Raw genomic sequence first — 25,500 nt, 5'->3', positions numbered from 1 at the left:
CCTCAATACCTGTAGTCCAGTCATGACTACTATTCAACCATGTTTCTGTTATCCCTATAATATCTGGTTTCACTTCCTGCACCAGTGGCTCTAGTTCCTCCATTTTGTTATCTAGGCTCCTCGCATTAGTGTACAAACTTCTTAATTTTTGCTGTTTGGCCTCGCTCACATTCTGTACCCTATTAGGCACGGTCATTCTACAGCCAGTATAACCTATTAGACTGGTATCTACACTGCCCTTCCTCCTACCCATGGCTGTATCCTTTCTTACTTCGTTTTCTTTCCTCTCAATGCTAAAATCTGGCGTGGAGATTACCTGGACATCTCCCAACCATCTCCCCCAAATTCCTAGTTTAAAGCTCTCTTAATCAGTTGTGCCAGCCTCCATCCTAGAAGTTTATTTCCTTCCCTACTCAGATGAAGTCCATCCTGAGAGAACTGTCCTCTGTCCATGAATGCCTCCCAGTGGCCACACATTCCAAAGCCCTCCCTATAGCACCACTGCCTAAGCCATCTGTTGATAGTCATAATCTTGTCACACCTTTGTTGCCCTTCTCTAGGAACAGGCAGAATCCCACTAAAGATCACCTGAGCCTCGATTTCCTTAAGCGTCTTCCCCAGCCTAGCATAGTCTCCCTTAATACTTTCCAGAGAGAATCTAGCCGTATCATTTGTTCCCACATGAAGGATAATTAGGGGATTCTTTCCTGCTCTCTTTAGAATCCTTTTCAACCTCAGGTCTACATCCCGTATCTTAGCACCTGGAAGACAGCACACCCTCCTATTCTCTGGATCAGCTCTGGTTACAGGCCTATCTATTTTTCTCAGTAAAGAGTCCCCAATCACATAGACCTGCCTTTTCCTAGTGACGGTGCTATCCCCTGTTCCCTCTGGCTGCAAGTTCTTTCCATTCCTATTCTCCCTTGTAATCCTCTTTAACCCATCCTGTATTCTCCTGGGGCTCATATTTGGTGTAATCTCCATTAACTCTTCCCCATTTCCTATAGGACTAGCCGTTCTTTTCTTCTTCCTTGCCCTTCCACCTTCAGTGACTACCTGCTGAACCCCTTCTTCATTTTCCAACTCTGCAAACCTATTCTTGAGCTCTTTTTCTCCTTCACTAGCCCGTCTTTTCCTCTGCCTGGTTCTTTTAGTCACATGCTTCCACTGACCACTTTCCTAACCCAGTCTCCCCTCAGAATTCCCCAGCCCTGATTCCATCTGCAAGTCTGAGCTTTTCCCTTCAGATACCTCATGTCTTTGCTCCATAATCTGCTCAAACCCCTTCCTAAACTCTACCAGACTTTCCACCTGCATCTCCAAACCTCGGATCTTTTCCTCCATCAGCTCTATCAGACGGCATTTCATACAGACAAAACTCATACCAGGTGCCCCCTCCAGGATCATGTACATACCACAGCTTCCACATCCAGTCATCCTCATTGTGTCTTCCGCTACATGGGTCACTCCCACTGCTGCCTCTGTATCTGTCATAGCCTTCCCACCTAAATCCTGTTAATCTGGGAAACACAAACCACACCCAAAACACCACCACCCACAGCAAAAAAAAAAAAAACCAAACAAACACCACAAGACAAACTCCCCTTACAAACTCCCACACAAACTCCCCTGTTTACAGCTCTGTTTGCTATCTCCTGTGCCGCTGCAGCTGTCGTGCCGCTTTGTGTGCATGGTGTGAATACAGGGGCTCACAGTCATCCTCAAGGAGCATCATTGTGACATGACTCAGTCAATCATCCCTCTTCCTCTCCAGCTAATTTGCATACTGCAGTTTGGATGATTGGAAAAAGGGTGTGGCAAGAGTTCTCATTGGCTGTGTGACCCTTCCCAGGAGTGCCTGGGGTTGTCACTTGCCCTTAGCATGAGGACGGCCTGTCTTTGCCCACTGCGGATCAGACGACTGGAAAAAGGCTAATGTAGTGCCCATCTTTAAAAAAGGGAAGAAGAAGGATCCTGGGAACTACAGGCCAGTCAGCCTCACCTCAGTCCCTGCAAAAATCATGGAGCAGGTCCTCAAGGAATCAATTCTGAAGCACTTAGAGGAGAGGAAAGTGATCAGGAACACTCAGCATGGATTCACCAAGGGCAAGTCATGCCTGACTAATCTAGTTGCCTTCTATGACGAGATAACTGGTTCTGTGGATGAAGGGAAAGCAGTGGACGTGTTGTTCCTTGACTTTAGCAAAGCTTTTGACACTGTCTCCCACAATATTCTTGCCAGCAAGTTAAAGAAGTACGGGCTGGATGAATGGACTATAAGGTGGATAGAAAGTTGGCTAGATTGTCGGGCTCAACAGGTAGTGATCAATGGCTCCATGTCTAGTTGGCAGCCGGTATCAAGTGGAGTGCCCCAAGGGTCGGTCCTGGGGCCGGTTTTGTTCAATATCTTCATAAATGATCTGGAGGATGGTGTGGATTGCACCCTCAGCAAGTTTGCAGATGACATTAAACTGGGAGGAGAGGTAGATATGCTGGAGGGTAGGGAGAGGATACAGAGGGCCCTAGACAAATTGGACCTAGACTTGGGCCAAAAGAAATCTGATGAGGTTCAACAAGGACAAGTGCAGAGTCCTGCACTTAGGATGGAAGAATCCAATGCACCGCTACAGACTAGGGACCGAATGGCTAAGCAGCAGTTCTGCAGAAAAAGACCTAGGGGTTACAGTGGACGAGAAGCTGGATATGAGTCAACAGTGTGCCCTTGTTGCCAAGAAGGCCAATGGCATTTTGGGATGTATAAGTAGGGGCATTGCCAGCAGATTGAGGGACATGATCATTCCCCTCTATTCGACACTGGTGAGGCCTCACCTGGAGTACTGTGTCCAGTTTTGGGCCCCACACTACAAGAAGGATGTGGAAAAATTGGAAAACGTCCAGCGGAGGGCAACAAAAATGATTAGGGGACTGGAACACATGACTTATGAGGAGAGGCTGAGGGAACTGGGGATGTCTTAGTCTACGGAAGAGAAGAAAGAGGGGGGATTTGATAGCTGCTTTCAACTACCTGAAAGGGGGTTCCAAAGAGGATGGATCTAGACTGTTCTCAGTGGTAGCTGATGACAGAACAAGGAGTAATGGTCTCAGCTTGCAGTGGGGGAGATTTAGGTTGGATATTAGGAAAAACTTTTTCACTAGGAGGGTGGTGAAACACTGGAATGTGTTACCTAGGGAGGTGGTGGAATCTCCTTCCTTAGATGTTTTTAAGGTCATGCTTGACAAAGCCCTGGCTGGGATGATTTAATTGGGGATTGGTCCTGCTTTGAGCAGGGGGTTGGACTAGATGACCTCCTGAGGTCCCTTCCAACCCTGATATTCTATAATTCTATGATTCCAATAGCCCCTGGTAGCGCCAGCACGGTCTCCTAGGCCTCACGCCCTCAGTACAGGTTAGCAGTAGGCATACACCAACCCCCAAGTGTCCCCTGGAGGGCCCAGCCCTTGGTCCACTGAACAGCCCCAGATCACTCAGATTCACCACTCCCAAAGGCGTAGCAAACTTCAGCTAGTGTTAACTCAGGGTCCCCACTCTACTCACTACCCAGCTACGTTTACAATGCAAACCAGAATACATTTATTATCAAGACCAGAGAGTGGAGGATAGTGAGAAAGACGACTGGAAACAAATTGTTCCCTATCAAACACAGTTGTAACACGCTTATTAAAGCCTAAACTCATTCCCCCGCCTGCTACAGGAAAGCTTCCATCAATTCTTTGTCCCAGCGTTTTCAATCCAGACGTCTGAGATCCCCCTTTCATAAGATCAAGGTGGCTGGCGGCTTGGCCTAACAGACTGAAAAAGGCCAGGGTGTCTCTCTGCACCCCAAAATATACCAGACCAGACCTTTGAACTTCATCAGAAAGCAGGGGGCCCCCAACCTGCCCGCTGCTGTTTACCTCTTCCTGTTATTTTCCTTCTGATGCCCCTACAAGCACCTTGTTAGCCTTTGACTCAGGATGCTAATAGACCTGTCTGTGCTGTGAGACACACAACACACAATGGACCACCAGGAAGATGTGTCCAGGAGCAGCAAGTTATATGGGTCCATGGTGCAGAACCTCCAGCAAATTCAGAGCCTGGGAGGCCCGGCTCCACCAATGTTTGGGGCCGGGTCTCTCCCCCGGCCCTGCCTGCCACCCCCACACGCCTCCCCCGGAGCGTCCCATGGCCCTGACTGCTGCCCCTGTATGCCTCCCCCATGCTGCACTCCCTCCCCGGCCTGCACCAGAGGAGGAAGGCAGGGAGGAGGTGCATGGCAACTTCCCCCCCAGCAAGTGACTCTGAGTCAATTCCGGGGGGGGAGGCTTTTCCTGGCTCGACCTCCTGAGCAGCAGCCTGGGGGGGCTTGGGTGAGTGTTGTGCCAGGGTGGGGGCAGGGAGGGCCCTCTCCCCCGGAGCTCGCTGCTGCCAGTGGGGAGAGGGCTGGGGGGAGTCCTCCTCTCTGGTCTCCCCCCCCCACAGCCCCAAGGCAGCCATCCGGCTGCACCCCAAACTCCTCATCCCCAGCCCAGCCCCACACCCTCCCCCCCTTCCACACAGAAACCCTCTGTCCCAGCCCAGAGCCCGCACCCAGCACCCAAACTCCATCCCAGAGCCTGCACCCAGCACCCAAATCCCCTCCCGCTTCCCCTCCTGCACCCCAACCCCTGTCCCACCCCAGAGCCCGCACCCAGCACCCAAACTCCCTCCCAGAGCCTGCACCCCGCACTCCCTCCAGCACCCCAACCCACTGCCTCAGCCCAGAGCCCACACCCAGCACCCAAATTCCGCCCCAGAGTCCACATCCCTCCCGCACCCAAACTTCTTCCCAGAATCTTAAGTAGGTGAGGGGAGGGAGGGCGGGACTTGGACCCATTCTGGGCACCACCAAAAATTATACAAACCTGCCACTCCTGGATGTGTCTCTCCCAACTCCTGGCTGGAGGAGTTTGTCTTCCAGCCCACTGCCTGGGCGTGACCTGCCTATAACTACAGGACCTGGAGAAGGTAATGGTCAGTGTTGAGCCATAACGCTGTGTGATGAAGTGAGGATTTTCCCTTGTTATGTTGTATGTGAGCCTATTTGAGTCTTACTCTTTTGCATGAATACTCTGTGTGTCTCAGTTTCCCTGTGTATTGCGCCAATGTCTAGGTGGTGGGAATAAGGGTGTGTGACTTTTTTGGGGGTTGCTCCAGCTGTTTGCATGGATGCTATGGCCGCCCCTTCGTAACCTGAGACCCAGGAGGGGGATGTGACCAGGTGACTCTTGGCCCGGAAGCGAGGCAAAGGCTGGAGGAGGAGCAACAGGCAAGGCAGGGGCCAGGCAGCTGGAAGCGAATCAGCCTCGGCTGGCTTGGGGCACAGGGGGAGGATCAGAGCCCTGGCTCTGGGCTCCCCTCCCCCCAAGATGGATGTGGCTGAAAGTCACTGATTTCTGTGCTAACACATTCTGTTCTATGCTGTGTTCCTGTTGACTAATAAACCTTCTGTTTTACCGGCTGGTTGAGAGTCACATCTGACTGCAGAGCTGGGGTGCAGGGCTCTCTGGCTTCCCCAGGAGCCCCACCCAGGCAGACTCACTGCAGGAAGTGCCCAGTGTGGAAGGGGAGGCTGAATGCTCCCAGGTCACACCCAGGAAGAAGCTGGGTAAGCTTCTTGCCCTGGAGACAGTTTGCTCAGAGAGAGGAGGCTTCCCCGGAGTCCTGAGTGGCTTCGTAGGGAGTAGTTCCAGAGCATCGCCCCGGTGACTCCGTGACTCACTGCGCATGTTTTCCACACACACATCTTGCAATGATTACTCTGAGCAGTGGGATGTAGACTTTCATTAGAGACCTGCCCCAAGCCCTTTGCCAGTTGGCATAAGAGGTCTTTCGGGCCCAGGCCAATGACCTGCTCGGCTGTGCACAGCAGGCACACCAGATTGACTCTAGGATCCTGGGATGGAGGTTCCCAGGCCTTCACGTTCTCCCAGACACAGCCTGGCTCAGTGGTGCCCCCTCCGGGGTCACTGATGCTGCTGCAACTCTCCTGGAAGGGGGCGGTGTGGGGGCGAAGCTCCAATATCCTGCATGGGGGAGGCAAACAGCAGTGGAACTTCCCACCTTCACTAGGTGGCATCAAGCTCCCAGGTTCAGCGAGGACCCGAGCCAAGTGGGGTGTTGTGGGAGGAGGTCCTACCTGGCTGGGCGGGCAGGCTGCTGTGCTCTGAGCCAGCCGGAGTCCTGCATTTGGAAAAGCTGGACATGACACCCCATGGCCAGGTCTGAATCCAATGGGACTCCATGCGACAGCCAGGGGCTGCAGAATGGACAGCCAGACACCCAGACAGCCCTTTGGGGGTCCATCTTGGGGCAGGACAAGCTGACCAGCCAGAAGGGGGCAAATGGCCAGCCTGTGGAGAGGAGGACAGCTCCTGGGCACCTGTCATAACCATACAGCTAAGGGTAGCCTAGAATTCCTCCTTACCTATAAGGGGTTAAGAAGCTCAAATAATCTGGTTGGCACCTGACCAAAAGAACCAATGGAGAAAGAAGATACTTTCAAATCTTCAAAAAGAAAAGGAGTTCTTGTGGCACCTTAGAGACTAACAAATTTATTTGAGCATAAGCTTTAATGAACTACAGCTCATTTCATTGGATGCGGGGAAGGCTTTGTTTTGTGTGTTCTCTTGGGAAGCAGAGAAGCATCAGGTCAGAAACCTCCTTCTCCTATAAACCATCCTAAAAGTCTTTCATATTACAAAAATTGTAAGTAAAAGCCAGGCAAGGCGTGTTAGATTATCTTTTGTTTTGCTTGTGAATTTTTCCTTTGCTGGAGGGAGATTTATTCCTGTTTTTTGTAACTTTGAAACTAAGCCTAGAGGAAGTTCTGCTGTGTTTTTGAATTTTTTGTTACCCTGTAAAGTTATTTTCCATTCTGATTTTACAGAGGTGATTTTTACCTTTTTTAAAAATAAAATCCTTCTTTTAAGAACATGACTGATTTCTCTATTGTCCTAAGACCCAGGGGTTTGGGTCTGTGATCACTTTGTAACCAATTGGTTAGGATATTATTCTCAAGCCTCCCCAGGAAAGGGGGTGTAAGGGCTTGGGGGGATATTTTGGGGGAATAGGAACTCCAAGTGGTCCTTTCCCTGATTCTTTGTTAAATCACTTGATGGTGGCAGCGTACCGTCCAAGGGCAAAGAATTTGTGCCTTGGGAAAGTTTTAACCTAAGCTGGTAGAAATAAGCTTAGGGGGTCTTTCATGTGGGTCCCCACATCTGTACCCTAGAGTTCAGAGTGGGTAGGGAACCCTGACAGCACCGGCAGAAGAGGCTAGGCTGAGGGCTATTTTCGAATGAGCTTGTCAATTAGCTGGCTTAGACCCGGGAGGCTGGGACCTGGAGGGAGTCGGTGTGGCTCCTGGCACTAAGTGAAGGTTCCTTCCAGGTTGGACAGACTAACGGACTAACAGAGGGTCCATGGCACAGGGTAGGGCTCCTCTCGCACAGCCAGCACTGTACCCAGCTCAGGAGAGTGAGCATTACCTCAGCGTGGCGCTCTGGGAGGAGAAGAAGCTGTGAGCCCCATGACAAAGCCCTCAGGCTGGCGATCCTGCAGGAGGGCACTGTGGCACCTTGGGCCGCAGATGCTCTGAGCGGCTTTAGGAGGGGGCAAGCAGCAGGACCTGGGGCCCCTGTTTTGTGTTCAGTCAGTCACTGTGTCCCCAGGAAAAGGGTCTGCAACACTGACCCTGGGGAGAGCTGCACTGAGGGCGAATTGGCCCGTTGGCTTATACCAGAGTGGGGAAGCTGAGGCAGAGTCCAGGATTTGCCCTGAAGGAAGCAGCAAGCAGTTACTCATCAACCTTCAGCCCAGCACTGAGGCCTCAGCCTGCCTTCTGCCCTGCTGGCAGCTCTCCCCATACGCCCCATGCCCCCTGACTCCCTGTGCCCCTCATTGCTCTCCCCTGCACTCCCAGGCTCCTGCCCCTTCCTTTCCTTGGCAGAGGACAGAATCCCTATTGGACAGAGCATGCATCTGGTCCCTGCGCCATTCAGCGACCCAAGGGGTGCACGCAGGCGTAGCCCAGTTCGGCTCTGCACTCCACAATGCCCCCTTCCTGCCAACTGTTCTCCCCCCCAGCACTATCTGTTGCATTACCAGAAAGAGGACTTGAAAGGACTCACTCACTGTCTTCCTCGCTCCCCACCGCACCCACAGAATCTCGCCCCCACCCTGTCCCTGCCTCCCAAGTCCCTGGCAGGCCCCCTCCTCGAGAGGCAATGGGGCCAATTAGCCGGCAGAGCACCGAGCGCACATTCAGCCAATGTGAGTCAGGACCCCGCTGCCAGCATGTATAATAGATGGTGCAGCTGTCTGAAAGCACAGCTCCCTGCCTCAATAATTGATGCACGGCAGCTCCTCCCTTCGAAGGCTCCTGGGTGCCAGCCGCAGCTGCACCACACTCACCGGTTCAGAGGGACTGATTCGACAAGTGGAGTTAGGAGGGGGAAAACACACTGGGCAATAAATCCAGCTCACTAAAGAGAGCACTGAGAGTTCAGGCCAAAATGCTCCCACAGCCTGGTCCCTGTGCTCTTTGCTGCAGCCGCTCTCTGGCCAGCCCGGGAAGCAGAGTCTGGAGGGATGTGGCCCAGTGCTTTGCTGGGTGGTTGGCGCAAACGTAGCCAGGCGAGGGTTCGGGGGAACGACTCCGGGGACAAGTGACTCTTGATTGGAATAGGCAGGGCCGGTGTAACCACTAGGCGAACTAGGCAGCCGCCTAGGGCGCCAAGATTTGGGGGCGCCAAAAAGGGCTCCAGGGGGATCAGCGATGACGAGCTGGCAGGTGGGAGGTGGCCAGGCGGACACGGGGCAGGCTTGGGGTCACCCTCCATGCTGATCGCTGTCCCCCCGCCTCTCCCCTTGCAGGTGCCAGCCCCATGCCCAGTCCCAGCTCCCCCAGACCCGAGGAGGTGAGGTGGGCGGTGGGGAGGGAGTGCTGGGTGCCCGGGCTGTGGGGGCGGGGTGAGGGGGAAGGCTCGGGCTGCCAGGGAGGGGGCTCCATGTGCTTCCCGGGGGGCTCTGCCCCATGGGGGGAGTGTGACGTTATTGACATAATCTGGGACTGTATAGATCATCGTTGCAACCAAGGTCCTGTAGTGGCACCAAATCTTATATAAAGGGGGTCAAATGAGGTGTCTAAGACAAGGTTATGGTTTGCTTATTATGATTATGCTATCTGTATATGTGAGTATCATTTCTGGAGTTGAAGTTATGCATATTGGCTCTATACTGTCTGTAGTTCAAACTTGTGCTATGCTTCTGGGTGACACCCCAGACAAGGTGGTGTCAGCTCTGCCTAGCCTGCTTGATGGCCCATTATGGACCATCAGCTATACAACTGACCCATTGAGAGAAGGCAGATACACCTTGTGACTCAGCAAGGTATGCAGGGACATGCCTATGGACAGAACTCTGAGGTTTTTCCAGGCCATGTGATGGACAACTTGTCTTTGGGACACAGAAAGAAAGACCACCTGGTGAGAGAATATAAAAAGCTGCTGCAGCTCCTCCATCTTGTCTTCAATCCTGCTTCTTACCTGTGGAGGAACTTTGCTACACTGAAGCTCTGAACAAAGGACTGAATGACCCATCCCAGCTGTGGATGTACTCCAGAGACTTGATTTGAACCTGCAGCTTATTCCATCACTGCTACAAGCCTGAACCAAGAACTTTGCCATTACTGTATGTAATTGATTCCATTTAACCAATTTTAACTCTCATCTATATTTCTTTCCTTTTACGAATGAACCTTTAGATTTTAGATTCTAAAGGATTGGCAACAGCGTGATTTGTGGGTAAGATCTGATTTGTATATTGACCTGGGTCTGGGGCTTGATCCTTTGGGATCGGGAGAACCTTTTTTCTTGTACTGGGGTATTGGGTTTCATAACCATTCGTGTCCATAACGAGTGGCACTGGTGGTGATACTGGGAAACTGGGGTGTCTAAAGGAATTGCTTGTGTGACTTGTGGTTAGCCAGTGGGGTAAAACCAGTCTTCTCTGTTGGCTAGTTTGCTTTGCTTTGGTGTGCATAGAAACCCCAGCCTTAGGCTGTAACTTCCCTGCTTGAAGCCAGAACCAGCATTGTAACAGGGAGGCAGGGGCCTGCTGGTGCTGGGAGCTCGGGGGGGGACCCTGTGTGCCAGGCTCTGGGGGGAGGGGCAGCGTGGCATGGCTGGCAGGGCTGGGGGTGGGGAAGAAGCAGCAGGGGGGAGGTTGTATGCCAAGCTCTGGAGCAGGGGGCAGGGTCCCGTGGGCTGGCCAGGCTGAGGCGAGGGCGAGCTGGGCTGGAGGGGGCTGTGTGCCATGCTCTGGAGACGGGAGCAGGACTCAGCCATGTGTCAGGCAGAGCTGGGGGGGTGGGCATGCTGTGTGCCAGGGGGGTGCTGTGTGCCGAGCAGGACTTGTAGGGGAGAAGGTGGAGGGGGGGGTGCTGTGTGCCAGGGGGGAGAAGGCAGAGGGGAGTCGAGGGGGACTGCATGTCTGGCTGGGTGCTGTGAAGGGGGGGCTGTGTGCCTGGCTGGGGGGGCTATTTGTGTGCTGGGCTAGGCTTTGGGGGGGAGGTGGGGGTCCAGCGGCCGGGGAGGGGGCTGTGGAGAGAGGCGGAGTGCGCTGGTCCGGGTTTTAGGGGGAGGTGGGGGGGACACTGAGTGCCTTGCCAGGCTCCAGGGGGAGGCAGGGGGGTTGTGTGCCAGGGGGCTCTGGGGAGGGCTGTGTTCCTGGGAGAGTGTCGGGGGTGGGTGGGACAAGCGTACTGCTTCATTACGGTACAAAGTGGCAATGATGTCATTTTCCTCGTCGCGCGCAGCCGGTACCCATTCTGACAGGCTGGTTATAGTGCTACATTTACTAGTTTTGGGAGGTTGTCGACTGAGGCTAACTATTTTTGTTGAGTTGTTTCAGATCTAAGACTCTAGCAATTGCTACTGTATCATTTTGCTAATACTTTGTGTCAATTGTGTGTGAGTCTGGGAGGAGAGAAGGGGGAGGGGGGCGCAAGGTGGAAGTTTCGCCTAGGGTGCAAAATATCCTTGCACCGGCCCTGGGAATAGGGGTGATGCTCAGGTAGGTTTCTGGAGCTTGCAGAGCCCAGTGAGAGTCCCAGTGGGCCTGCACTAAATTACCAAGCTGCAGGGGTCAGGCCAGGCCTGGGAGCCCTGATACCCAGCTCCTGCTCTCAAATGACCCCCTTGGAAAGTCACTTGGGCTGTGTCCACACTAGCAAATGTGGAGCCATCTCCATCACTGACCAGCTCAGGGCAGCTCTGCAGATGATAGCAATGCAGGACAGGGCCCTGACGCATCCACTCCCCAGTTGATGGGCTGGGCTGATGTGGGGAGACAATTGTACTGGGGCCCTAAGCTCGGGGTTCTCCCCAAAAGTCTTTAATTGTGGTTAAATAGGAGGGGGTGAGCATGATGTACCAGGGCCCTAATGGCTATTGACAGGCCTGCTTGTGGGGAACACATGCTGGCGCACTGTCTACACTAGGGCACCCACAGTGCGACCACTGGTGGTGCTGACCCAGGGCTAGCACAGTGCTGGAAGACAGATATAAACTCACCAGCCAATGGGTCTGTCAGGGTTCCTTCCCCACTCTGAACTCTAGGGCACAGATGTGGGGACCCGCATGAAAGACCCCCTAAGCTTATTCTTACCAGCTTAGGTTAAAAACTTCCCCAAGGTACAAACTTTGTGTTGTCCTTGAACAGTATGCTGCCACCACCAAGCGTTTTAAACAAAGAACAGGGAAAGAGACCACTTGGAGACGTCTTCCCCCCAAATATCCCCCCAAGCCCTACACCCCCTTTCCTGGGGAAGGCTTGATAAGAATCCTCACCAATTTGCACAGGTGAACACGACCCAAACCCTTGGATCTTAAGAACAATGAAAAAGCAATCAGGTGCTTAAAAGAAGAATTTTAATTAAAGAAAAGGTAAAAGAATCACCTCTGTAAAATCAGGATGGAAAATACCTTATAGGGTATTCAGATTCAAAACACAAAGAATCCCCCTCTGGGCAAAACCTTAAAGTTACAGAAAACAGGACTAAACCTCCCTCTTAACACAGGGAAAATTCACAGAAAACAAAAGATAAACTAATCTGCCTTGCCTGGTTTACCTATACTGGTTGCAATACTGGAGACTTGGATTAGGATGGGTTGGAGAAGATGGATTTCTGTCTGGCCTCTCTCAGTCCCAAGAGAGATCAATCGCGTAAACAAAGAGCACAAACAAAATCCTTTCCCCCCCCAAGATTTGAAAGTATCTTGTTCCCTTATTGGTCCTTTGGGTCAGGTGCCAGCCAGGTTAGCTGAGCTTCTTAACCCTTTACAGGTAACAGGATGTTGCCTCTGGCCAGGAGGGATTTTATAGCACTGTATACAGAAAGGTTTATATTTATGACAGGGTCACATACTGAAAGGGCCCTGTAAGTCTGAATCCCTCCTGTTTCCGATGCCCATCGTTAGACCCTTGCTGGGGGTCTGACTGCTGAAGCTCCCAGAGCAACCCAGTTTAGCGCATTGGAACATGTGGGCCTCCCGCTTCTGTGCCTCAGTTCCCCGTCCTGTACAATGGGGTTAAAGACCCCTACCTAACTCATATGGCAGAGGCAGCTCTGTAACTATAAGGCCAGGGTAAGTGTATAGCCCCTTTAAGAGAAAAACGTAGTCCTGGGTGCACATTCAAGATCGCAGCTGCTGACATGAGTCACACACACTGCGCTCTCCCTCTGGAGATGCTTGATTGGTTCTTTCTTTGCTGTTTCCATGAATCCAGATTAAAAGTCTGCCCTACGAAAAGCAGAGTCTTGCTCTTTGCAGATAAACACTCCACCTCATGGGGCTTGGATTAATTAGCCAATATTCGTACATGGCTCGGTCAGTGGGAAGTGGTATTGTTATTCTCCTTCCTGATGCCTGTGCCTTAACAGTCAAAAAGCTAGGTAGGGAAGCCCTCAGGGGTGACAGTTGGCTGGCATGAATCAGTGTAGCTGCATTGCCTGTGATTTACACTGGCTCCAGCACTGGCCTGAATGTGCTAGAATTCATCCTGCTCATTGCATGCCTGTTCTGCGTGTGTGTCTGGTTCTAGAACCCATGCAGCTGCAAGTTGAAGTTCTGAGTTCTAGAGCCCAAGTGGTGTTCTAGATTCCGAAACCCCCAGGGTGCGCCCGAGGTGGGGAATAGGGAGAGTTGCTCCCTGGCAGTGGGGAGTGCATGCCAATGGGATGGACAGCAGGGGGCTTGGCCTTGAGGCTCATGTGGATATGGGGCAGGGGCAGTGCACTCGGAACAGCCCTGCAGGGTGAAGCTGTTCGCTGACAATGTGCTCATCCACACCCAGCACCCCTAGATCAGGAGCCTCTCACCTCCCAGTTCCCATTCGGCCTGGGCTCAGCAGCGACTGGCCCCATGGGAAAGGGAGTGGGGGAGCTCAGCCAGGTTCCCAGGGGCACATCACATAACTGCCAGCCAAGCCCCTGAGCCTGTTGATACTGACCACTGCCCCACCTCCCCACTACTCCCTAGAGGTGGGGCCTCTGGGTAGGGTGAGGCATGTGGGTAGGCCACTGCCCGCTGGGTGTGGGGGTTGTTCTTTCCACTCTACACACAGTGCAGATATTGGTGCTGTCTTCAGAGACCTTGCCTCCACTTTCTGTTCCCGCTTTCCACGGGGGAGCCAGCAGCGCCCCAAGCACCCAAGCAGCACCCCAAGCACCCCAGCAGTGCCCTAGCAGCACCCCAAGGAGCCTCAGACATTTCTTTGCCAAGCTTTCCCACCTGGAGCCCGCACCCAAACCCCCTCCCACATCCAACCTCCTGCCCCAGCCTGGAGCCCCCTCCCAAACCCTGAACTCCTCATTTCTGGACCCACCCCAGAGCCCACACCCCCGACAGAGTCTTCACCCCCTTCTGCACCCCAACCGCCTGCCCCAGCTGTGATGCTCTTACCTTGGGGGAACACCCTACACCCCCATGTTCATCTTTATAAAATGATTGTGTGGTATCCAATGCAAAGTTTGTCATGTTGGGTGTCTTCCGAAGGCTCAGGATGCACTGAGCATGGTTGTTATAGTAATGTTATAGTAATTGTTACAGTCAGGTTATAGGTTATAATTTCATGTATGTCGTTATGAGGCTGAAAATGTATCCTCATGGCTTAAAGCAAGTCCAGGCAAAAACTCTCCAAGAGCAGAGAGGTAGTTCACACCTCATCAGGGCAGGTATGGGATAAACCCAGCCCAGACTCACAGGAACAAAGGACAATGACCTAGGCAGCAACAAAAGAACCTGTTAGACTCTTGAGTGAGTCACTCCCCTTCCTTTGGTCAGTTTGGAACGGCAATGAGATAATGCTCACCTGACTCTGAAAGCGGGGGGCAAAGCCAAGAGGGAAGAAAGGACATAGAATCATAGAATCATAGAATATCAGGGTTGGAAGGGACCCCAGAAGGTCATCCAGTCCAACCCCCTGCTCGAAGCAGGACCAATTCCCAGTTAAATCATCCCAGCCAGGGCTTTGTCAAGCCTGACCTTAAAAACCTCTAAGGAAGGAGATTCTACTACCTCCCTAGGTAACGCATTCCAGTGTTTCACCACCCTCTTAGTGAAAAAGTTTTTCCTAATATCCAATCTAAACCTCCCCCATTGCAACTTGAGACCATTACTCCTCGTTCTGTCATCTTCTACCATTGAGAACAGTCTAGAGCCATCCTCTTTGGAACCCCCTTTCAGGTAGTTGAAAGCAGCTATCAAATCCCCCCTCATTCTTCTCTTCTGCAGACTAAACAATCCCAGCTCCCTCAGCCTCTCCTCATAAGTCATGTGCTCTAGACCCCTAATCATTTTTGTTGCCCTTCGCTGGACTCTCTCCAATTTATCCACATCCTTCTTGTAGTGTGGGGCCCAAAACTGGACACAGTACTCCAGATGAGGTCTCACCAGTGTCGAATAGAGGGGAACGATCACGTCCCTCGATCTGCTCGCTATGCCCCTACTTATACATCCCAAAATGCCATTGGCCTTCTTGGCAACAAGGGCACACTGCTGACTCATATCCAGCTTCTCATCCACTGTCACCCCTAGGTCCTTTTCCGCAGAACTGCTGCCTAGCCATTCGGTCCCTAGTCTGTAGCGGTGCATTGGATTCTTCCATCCTAAGTGCAGGACCCTGCACTTATCCTTATTGAACCTCATCAGATTTCTTTTGGCCCAATCCTCCAATTTGTCTAGGTCCTTCTGTATCCTATCCCTCCCCTCCAGCGTATCTACCACTCCTCCCAGTTTAGTATCATCCGCAAGTTTGCTGAGAGTGCAATCCACACCATCCTCCAGATCATTTATGAAGATATTGAACAAAACCGGCCCCAGGACCGACCCCTGGGGCACTCCACTTGACACCGGCTGCCAACTAGACATGGAGCCATTGATCACTACCCGTTGAGCCCGACAATCTAGCCAGCTTTCTACCCACCTTATAGTGCATTCATCCAGCCCATACTTCCTTAACTTGCTGACAAGAATACTGTGGGAGACCGTGTCAAAAGCTTTGCTAAAGTCAAGAAACAATACATCCACTGCTTTCCCTTCATCCACAGAACCAGTAATCTCATCATAAAAGGCGATTAGATTAGTCAGGCATGACCTTCCCTTGGTGAATCCATGCTGACTGTTCCTGATCACTTTCCTCTCATGTAAGTGCTTCAGGATTGATTCTTTGAGGACCTGCTCCATGATTTTTCCAGGGACTGAGGTGAGGCTGACTGGCCTGTAGTTCCCAGGATCCTCCTTCTTCCCTTTTTTAAAGATTGGCACTACATTAGCCTTTTTCCAGTCATCCGGGACTTCCCCCGTTCGCCACGAGTTTTCAAAGATAATGGCCAATGGCTCTGCAATCACAGCCGCCAATTCCTTCAGCACTCTCGGATGCAACTCGTCCGGCCCCATGGACTTGTGCACGTCCAGCTTTTCTAAATAGTCCCTAACCACCTCTATCTCCACAGAGGGCTGGCCATCTCTTCCCCATTTTGTGATGCCCAGCGCAGCAGTCTGGGAGCTGACCTTGTTAGTGAAGACAGAGGCAAAAAAAGCATTGAGTACATTAGCTTTTTCCACATCCTCTGTCACTAGGTTGCCTCCCTCATTCAGTAAGGGGCCCACACTTTCCTTGGCTTTCTTCTTGTTGCCAACATACCTGAAGAAACCCTTCTTGTTACTCTTGACATCTCTTGCTAGCTGCAGCTCCAGGTGCGATTTGGCCCTCCTGATATCTTTCCTACATGCCTGAGCAATATTTTTATACTCTTCCCTGGTCATACGTCCAACCTTCCACTTCTTGTAAGCTTCTTTTTTATGTTTAAGATCCGCTAGGATTTCACCATTAATCCAAGCTGGTCGCCTGCCATATTTACTATTCTTTCGACTCATCGGGATGGTTTGTCCCTGTAACCTCAACAGGGATTCCTTGAAATACAGCCAGCTCTCCTGGACTCCCTTCCCCTTCATGTTAGTCCCCCAGGGGATCCTGGCCATCTGTTCCCTGAGGGAGTCGAAGTCTGCTTTCCTGAAGTCCAGGGTCCGTATCCTGCTGCTTACCTTTCTTCCCTGCGTCAGGATCCTGAACTCAACCAACTCATGGTCACTGCCTCCCAGATTCCCATCCACTTTTGCTTCCCCCACTAATTCTACCCGGTTTGTGAGCAGCAGGTCAAGAAAAGCGCCCCCCCTAGTTGGCTCCCCTAGCACTTGCACCAGGAAATTGTCCCCTACGCTTTCCAAAAACTTCCTGGATTGTCTATGCACCGCTGTATTGCTCTCCCAGCAGATATCAGGAAAATTAAAGTCACCCATGAGAATCAGGGCATGCGATCTAGTAGCTTCCGTGAGTTGCCAGAAGAAAGCTTCATCCACCTCATCCCCCTGGTCCGGTGGTCTATAGCAGACTCCCACCACTACATCACTCTTGTTGCACACACTTCTAACCTTAATCCAGAGACACTCAGGTTTTTCCACAGTTTCGTACCGGAGCTCTGAGCAGTCATACTGCTCCCTTACATACAGTGCTACTCCCCCACCTTTTCTGCCCTGCCTGTCCTTCCTGAACAGTTTATAACCATCCATGACTGTACTCCAGTCATGTGAGTTATCCCACCAAGTCTCTGTTATTCCAATCACGTCATAGTTCCTTGACATGACCAGGACCTCCAGTTCTCCCTGCTTGTTTCCAAGGCTTTGTGCATTTGTATATAAGCACTTGAGATAACCTGTTGATCGCGCCTCATTCCCAGTATGAGGCAGGAGCCCTCCCCTCACAGACATTCCTGCCTGTGCATCCTCCCGGTATCCCGCTTTCCCACTTACCTCAGGGCTTTGGTCTCCTTCCCCCGGTGAACCTAGTTTAAAGCCCTCCTCACTAGGTTAGCCAGCCTGCTGGCAAAGATGCTCTGATAAAAGGGAGAGACATTTGCCATGCTCTCTCTCTCTTTCACTTACATCTACAGACACCACTCCAAGCGACTGAAGTGCTGATCAAAGGGGAGAGCCTGGCTGAAGAGCAAGGAGCCAGCCTGTGGTGAGAAGCATCTAAATTTGTAAGGACACTGAAAATGTTAAGATCAGCTTAGAATGCATTTTGCTTTTATTTCATTTGACCAAATCTGACTTGTTATGATTTGACTTATAATCACTTACAATCTATCTTTTATAGTTAATAAATTTGTTTGTTTATTCTACCTGAAGCAGTGTGTTTGGTGCATGTCAGAGGCTCCCCTTGGGATAACAAGCCTGGTACATATCAATTTCTTTGTTAAATTGACAAACTCATATAAGCTTGCAGCATTCAGTGGGCATAACTGGACACTGCAAGATGGAGGTTCCTAAGGTTGTGTCTGGGACCAGAGATATTGGCTAGTGTCATTCGGTTGCACAATCCTAGGAGCAGCTTACATGCCAGAGGCTGTGCATGAACAGCCCAGGAGTGGGGGTTTTCACAGCAGAGCAGGATAAGTCTGGCTCCCAGAGTCAAGGATTGGGGTGACCTAGCAGATCACCGGTCCAGATAACACCAGAGGGGAACATCACACCAGCCAAGTGAAAGTGAGTGAACATGTGGGAGAGCAAGCGACAGAGGGAGTGGGGATGGAGTGAACAGAGGGCAGGGCCTCGGAGAAGGGGGAAAGGCGGGGTGGGCCAAGGGTGTTCAGTTTTGTGAGATTAGAAAGTTGGCAACCCTAATTTTAGGAGATCTGGGTTTGATTCTTGGCTCTGCCACTGCTTTGCTGGGTGACTTTGGGCCAGTCATTTCCCCAGTGTCTCAGTTTCCCTATCTATAAAATGAGTATAACGAGGCTTTAAGCTCTTCTGCTGACAAGTGCTAGGTATTATTAAGTTCTCCAGACCTCCATGAACCTCTCTAGCTTGGTGTCATTACCAGTCTGGGTTTGTGCTGTGCTTCCCATACATCCCGGGCAGTGATCTTAGCCCCGTGCGGTAAGAATGCCCAGGCCTCTCCGTCCAGTCGGCATGCAAAGCAGCTACTTTTGTCATTGCCCCAGGTTTGCTCAGCTGGGGCAGAACGTGTCAGTGCCTTGAGCTGCAGGACAGTTGGGCGTGTCTTCCCCAGGCTGCTCAGCCCCTGGGCTGAGACAGCGGATTCCTGGAGACCTTTATTTGTTCCTTTTTCACACTCACGCCATGTTACAAGACCTCCTGCAGGGTCGGTGCCAGGAAACCGGCCCAGCTCTCAGACAGGCGCCCTGTCCCTGAGGAGCTCTCCTATTGCCCTGCACAAGGACAGGCTGGTACAGCGACTGCTGTCCCATGGGTGGGGAAACTGAGGCACAGGGGTGACTCACTCACTATCACTGAGCCAGTGCTGAGCTGGGAATGGAACCCAGGTCTTGGGCCTTCCTGAGGGGCACATCCCCCAGGGAGAGCACAAGGAGCCCTTTATTTGCCTAATGCCAGCATGGAGCCAGTATGCCCACCCCAAGGGGCCCAACCTTCATGGGATCCCAACCTCCAGCCCCAGGGTCCCTGATCCCCACCAGATCCCAACCCACCCAGCCCTTGAGGCTCTCACCTCACCAGATCCCAACCCTCTCAGCCCTCTTGGGATCTCGGCTTGTCAGCCACTCCCCAGCCTTGACCCCCCACCCCCAGCAACTCCCAAGGGAGCAGAGCTGGGAGCTCCAACCTCCTGCCACCACCCACCCTCCCGCCTGGCACCTCGCTCTTAGCACAGCCATGACAGGGGTGGCACGAGAGCCTTGCATGCGCCTGGGGGACATTACAGTTTCTGTGTATCCCACCCTTTTGCAGTCAATAATCTCACAGCATTCCTCCCTACCCCCACCATATCTCAGGACAGGGCATGCTGGAGGAGCCTGAGAGCCCCACCAAGCCCTGGCTCCAGCTGGGGAGTCTCACTTCTGTGGGGTCCACCAGCCCTGCTAAAAGACCCTCATCGACTCCAGCGAGCTTTGACTCAGGCTCCTTGTGAGTAGCCAGGATCTTCCCCCCGCATGCAGACGTTCTAGAGAACCTGGGTGCTGGAGGCAGCGGGGAAGCAGCCGCAGCTCAGCCCAGGGTAAGGACTGAAACGCAGCATGGTGCCCTTGAGAGCTACGATGATCAGGTGGCTGGTGGTGGCCAGGGTGCAATGAGCTGGTGGGACTCAGCCCAGCTCCTGGGGTGGGAGGCAGGCCCCAGCAGGGAGCCATGGAGGGACACAGCTTGGTCTCCCTAGGCCAGAGCCAAGGCCCATTGGTACCTGATGCACCCCGCCCGACATGCCGGGGGCTCCAGAATGGTGCCCCTCTTCCATGCCAGCCCGGCACTCTGCACCATGCCCGGGTGGGTGGTGGCAGGAGGTTGGAGCGCCCAGCTCTGCTCCCTTGGGAGTTGGTGGGGGTGGGGTCACGGCTGGGGAGTGGCTGAGACTTTGAGATCCCCCCCAAGTAGGAGCAGGAAGCAACTGAGAAAGGCAGGTATGTGGGAGAGGAACAGCTGCCCCATGGCTGCTCTGCACCCCTTGCAAGCCACCACGTTGCACAGCTGGCCCAGGGAGGATGAACTGGGGGGCTGGCGGCACTGACAGCTCTGCTCTCACTCCATGATTACCCTAATGGGAGCCTTCCCTGCCGGGAGATGTCTCTGACTCTGGTGCGCTCTCTCCCATCCCTAGGGGTCTGGCTGCATTCCTGGGTGCCTCGTGCAGCCACACCACGGAATCCAGCATACCAGGATGCACACGTCAGCCTCTCCCGCTCATCTCACTGGGCATGGCGCTCATAGGGGGCCTGCACAAAAGGGCAGCCTGTCGCAGGGTATCAACCTCCACTGTCCTGCCTGCTCTCATCTCGGGCTGCCAGGATAGCCCCAGCCACTCTGTGCTGACTCACCAGCACCAGAGCCAGTAGGGCCTGCCTCCCACCCCAGGAGTGTGATTATGGCTGCACAGGGCAGCAGATCCATCACAGCAGACAGGCCTGGGGGACTGGGGGCCCTTGATCATATGCAGCCTCCTTAGCTCTCCTTGCTTAGAGCCCTCTGCAACCGTTAAGTGCCAGCCCTGGCTGGCTCATGTACCCGGCTTTACAGAGGGGCAGGGAAAAACAGGCATGACACCGGCGTCACTATCCCCCATTATAGGTGGAGAAACTGAGGCAGGTTGCGGGCTAGTGACCTGCCCCAGGAGTGAGTCAGTGGCAGATCTGGGAATGGCGCCCTCCCTGCTCCCAGCCCCGGGCTCCTGCCCCCAGGCTGGCAGCCTCCCCTCAGTATTCACAGTGTCTGCCTGCCTGCTGCTCCGCTCACTGTGGGTGGCCTACCTGACTCTCTGTGCTGACAGGGTGCTGGGGAGCTTCTATGACCCTGCTCTCGCTGGCACAGAGCACTTGCCTTGCTCAGAATTGGAGCGATAAAGCTGAAGGCTTGCTTGGGGCCTTAACAACACTGTACAAACCAGCAGCCCTTGAGGTGTCCATGCCACTGCTAAAAGGCCCATCATCACAATGGCTGGGCAAGAAGAGAATGACAAGCAAACACCTGGGCTGCCCAGAGCAGGGAGTCAACGCAGGTGGCATCGGAGGAGGTGAGGAGAGGGGCAAAGGAGCGTGCCTGACCAACCAGCCCTACAACAGTGCTGCCGATCCCATCCATTCAGAAATCACAGCTCGGGCCTGAAAACTGTAAGAGCTCACTTAACTGTAAGCAACTGTAAGAGCTGCAAGTGCCGGTTGTGCCACTGCCCCTCTGGGGACCAGTAGCAGCCCGGCTCCAAGGCCAGAACTTCTGAAGTGCCCAACTGGGTGCAGTGCTGACAGCAGGGCATGGCCATGTGTGTGGCCAGCAATCACGGCACTAACACACACTCCTCTGCCAATGCAGCTGAGGTCCTGTGGGGATTCTCTCCCCATCCTGGGAAGCCTTTTAGACCAATGGTTTTCGACCTGTGCTCCGTGGGGCCCTGGGTGTCCGCAGACTACGGCTCAGATCTCCAAAGGGTCTGCACCTCCCTTCAAAATTGTTTAGGGCCCACCCCTGAAAAAAGGTTGAAACCCACTGGTTTAGCTCATTTTTACCAGAGCTGTTCATCCCATGGGACATGCCAACGTATCCCCCTGGTCCCAGGACAAAAAACAAGTTGAATGAAGAGTACAAAAAACCAAATGTCTGTTTGAAAATGTCAAAGCAGAGGGCTCAGACAGGTTTGAGTTCTTAGATTGGAAGTAACATGGGGCAGGGACCCACCTTTTGGTTCTGTTTGTACAACGCCTGGCACAATGGGGGCCCTTGCTGGAAACGGGGCTCCATGGTGCCAGGACACTCATTACTAACAAAATGAACAAATAATAAAACAAAGTGGTTGGACCTTCAGAAATGACTGTTTCCACGGCGATGACCCCACTGCCATTCAGCGCGACGTTCTGTGTCGACCTGGCCATTTGAATAGAAACTTTTTGGCAGAACTGTCTCAACAAAACACCAACAATTTTCACCCAGCACGTTTTCAGCCAGGAACATTTGTCACTCGAAGGATTTTGCCTCGCTCTGATTCTTAGGAATTCTGTGTGTTGTGCTGGCATCTAGAGGCCCTTGGCCACATGACACTCAGCCAGCCCCCACCACACAGCAATGGCTAGCCAGTGTTTCCAAGCAGTCACGCCTGTGATGAATCACTCTGAATTAAGTACTAGTACTGACCCCTAGTTCTTACCCCCCGCTGATCACAAAGCGCTTTACGGAGGAGGTCAGCATCATTATCCCCGTTTTACAGATGGAGAAACTGGGCAGAGCAGTGGCACAGGAGCCTGCGGCTCTGCAACATAAGGCTGGCTGTTTGTAACCCAGCTAATCAGCTGGGGAAGGGAGGGACTGAGATGGCAGGGGCTAACGGGGGTGCATTGCAAAAACACACACAGCTTTGGAGTTGAATTGGCAATGTTCAATTCAAGCCACTTCTTTACTCGGTGCAACAAATGTGGAAATTTTGGGGATTTTTTTTCAATCTAGATGCACGTCTCAGTTTCCCTCTGTGCTTTGTACTGTGATGCACTGAATGTAAAGGGAAGGGATGAGATGCTTGGCTCCAGTCTGCCTGACTGGAGACCAGAATTATTAACAAGCCCAACAGAGCCTCCGAATCTGAACAGAGGATCCGTAAGAGAAACTGGAAACCCCATTGACTGACAATTCACACCTGGCTGCAGAGGCAACTGAAACACACCGGACAGAGCTCCCGGCGGAGGACGGCTGGAGCCCAGAGGCTCAGTCTCAGAGGCTTTGAGGCCGCATGGCCTACCCTGAATGAAGAGGGGGATCCCTGGGGATCTGGTGCACTGACAGGCCCTCCCAAGGGTCTGGTTACAGGCCGGGGCATAGCACAGATCCGGTCATCGGTGACCATGCTATTTCTGCAGGAATTCAAGTGGCTGACTCAGCCCTCTAGCCCTGCCGATGCTTCTTGCAGATGCCATTTGCTGCTGCAGCTTGAATGTCGACACACAATTTTGGAAGCACAGAGGAACAAAAAGCAGCGAACCCCACGGGCTGGGTAGCTGGAGACAGTTCTTGCCAGCCGCGGCATGCCAACACACAATCCCTGGCAGGCTCTCTGCGTTCGACGGCCGGCATGTCTGCAAATTGGCAGCACCAGCCCCGTTTGCAGACTGGGAGCCAAAGGCAACATATCAGGGCTCCCCTAGTGCAGGAGTGCCCACTGCTGGCATAGCTCTCCCCCACTGCAGACCTGTAGGACACAGGGAAGGATGTGACCAGAGCCCCCTGCAATCCAATTCCCAGGCTGCTGAATCTGCTGTGAATTAGAGCCATGCCTGGGCCATGCCCGGCTCTGGATCAGCCCACAATGTGGGGGGCACAAAGGTGGCATAGGGCCCCCTGGACTGCACTGCTCAGAATTGGAGCGATAAAGCTGAAGGCTTGCTTGGGGCCTTAACAACACTGTACAAACCAGCAGCCCTTGAGGTGTCCATGCCACTGCTAAAAGGCCCATCATCACAATGGCTGGGCAAGAAGAGAATGACAAGCAAACACCTGGGCTGCCCAGAGCAGGGAGTCAACGCAGGTGGCATCGGAGGAGGTGAGGAGAGGGGCAAAGGAGCGTGCCTGACCAACCAGCCCTACAACAGTGCTGCCGATCCCATCCATTCAGAAATCACAGCTCAGGCCTGAAAACTGTAAGAGCTGCTTAAAAGTAGCTAACGACGTATGCTAAATGATCTGTTCTGCCTTGCATTTTTCTGGGACGCTGGGAGGGCCTTTCTGTGGCCAGCTCTGTGTAAGCTCATCTCTCTCACCAACAAATGTTGAGCCAATAAGAGCTATTACAGTACCCACCTGGTTTCTCGAAAAATCACATGAGGGTTTATTAAGTGTTGGGGTCTGCTATTTGCTGCCTGGCTCTTGAGCCTGTTTTCCAGCTTTCTTCTGCAGCCAGAAGGGTAGAAATGTACTTTGTGTGAAAGGAAAGGTGAGGCTCTCAGGCAACCACGGGACTCCAGGAGCTGAAAACTCACCAACTATCACAAGGCTCCTACTAAAATCACACTAGTTGGCTCCGGGACTGTGGAAGCCATTCCTGGGTCAGCTGTAAAGCCGTTCATTTCTAGAGTGAAGGCTGGGAGCTTTCTGCTTTTCTGTTCAGGGCGGGTGTGACACACTGTACCTCAAAGTAGTCCCCTGTAACCGGCATATTCATTGTTCATATGTGGTTGTGATATTTCATACAAATTATGCCATGTAAGGTATCATATGAAAGCTCATGATCTCCTGAAACCCACTGTTCTGTCAAAATATGTATATTGTTAGTGTGTGTGACATTATTAGATTTTGCTGTGTGGTTGTTATTGAAATGTTGTGAGTTTAGGAGTCTCCCATTGCTTGTAACAACAAAGGAGGTGATCCACACCCAGGCAGGCTTTAAACGACCACTAATCAGCAGGGGAATTATAAACAAAGGATTTACAGTTCTGTAAGAAAGTTGCCCAAGCACCACACAATGGGGATTGCTCATCTCTGTGAATCAGCAAGGCCCACCAGGACACATCTGGGTTAGTATTTCCCAGGCACATGAACAGAGGGTATAACAGAAAAGACAGTGACATCATGCTTTTACTTTTCTCCTCCCCCACCTATGCTGAAGGCAACAAGGATGCTGGGAAGATAAAGACTTGAACTGAGGGTACTGGTCCCAGGCTTAAATGGAAAGTCTGTGTATTAAGGACTGTAACCTACCCACAACATCCAGTGGGGTGAGAAAAACTGCTTGATCCAAATACTTCTTGGTCTAATAAAGTTTAAGTTTTAGACTGGGCACTTACTTTTTATTTATTTATATTTTTTGATAACTTTCTTTTATGCTTATCACTTATAATCACTTAAAATCTATCTTTCTGTAGTTAATAAACTTATTTTAATGCTTTATCTTAACCAGTGAGTTTGTCTGAAGTGCTTGGGGGAATCTGCTCAGGTTACAAAGGATGGTGTATGTCCACTATGCTTTGATGAAGTGGTGAACTAGTTAATAAACTTGCACTGCTGAAGAGAAGGGCTTGAGCAGTGCAAGATGGTATATTCCTGGGATGCAAGGTTGGGGACTTGGGAGATTTGCTGGTGTTTCCCTGTGTATTCATGCAGCTTAGCTGGGTTTGCCTCTGCATTCTGGTGACTGAGTGATAACAGCACCTGGAGGGGTTGGCTGCTTGTCACTGGCAAAGCCTTGTGAGAAACAGCCAAGGCTGGTGAGTTAAGGGGGCACAGCAGTACTCCAGTTCCAGGTTGTACCCCAAGGATCCCGTCATAGTGCACAGACCCTGACATTGTGGCAACAAGCTGATTTCTCTACAGACTAAAAACTCTGCCACCTTCCTCCCCCTGCGCTGACATGCACCAGCAATTGCCTGGTTGTCACTCCCTGTCAGTGCTTTG

The 25,500-nt window shown here is 52.4% G+C and overlaps 1 long non-coding RNA gene across 1 annotated transcript; it reads right to left on the bottom strand.

Moving 5' to 3' along the window:
- Positions 1-9,601: 9,601 nt before the first annotated feature.
- LOC122466606 lies at positions 9,602-24,847 on the bottom strand. Its single transcript, XR_006292249.1, has 3 exons — positions 24,721-24,847; positions 12,149-12,152; positions 9,602-9,612 (listed from the first exon to the last, which is right to left on the bottom strand). It is a non-coding gene; the product is annotated as an uncharacterized LOC122466606 (long non-coding RNA).
- Positions 24,848-25,500: the final 653 nt, after the last annotated feature.

The sequence above is a fragment of the Chelonia mydas genome, chromosome 7, assembly GCF_015237465.2.
Source record: "Chelonia mydas isolate rCheMyd1 chromosome 7, rCheMyd1.pri.v2, whole genome shotgun sequence".
In the NCBI taxonomy this organism is placed as follows: Eukaryota; Metazoa; Chordata; order Testudines; family Cheloniidae; genus Chelonia; species Chelonia mydas.
This window is presented reverse-complemented; position numbering and strand designations above follow the sequence as displayed.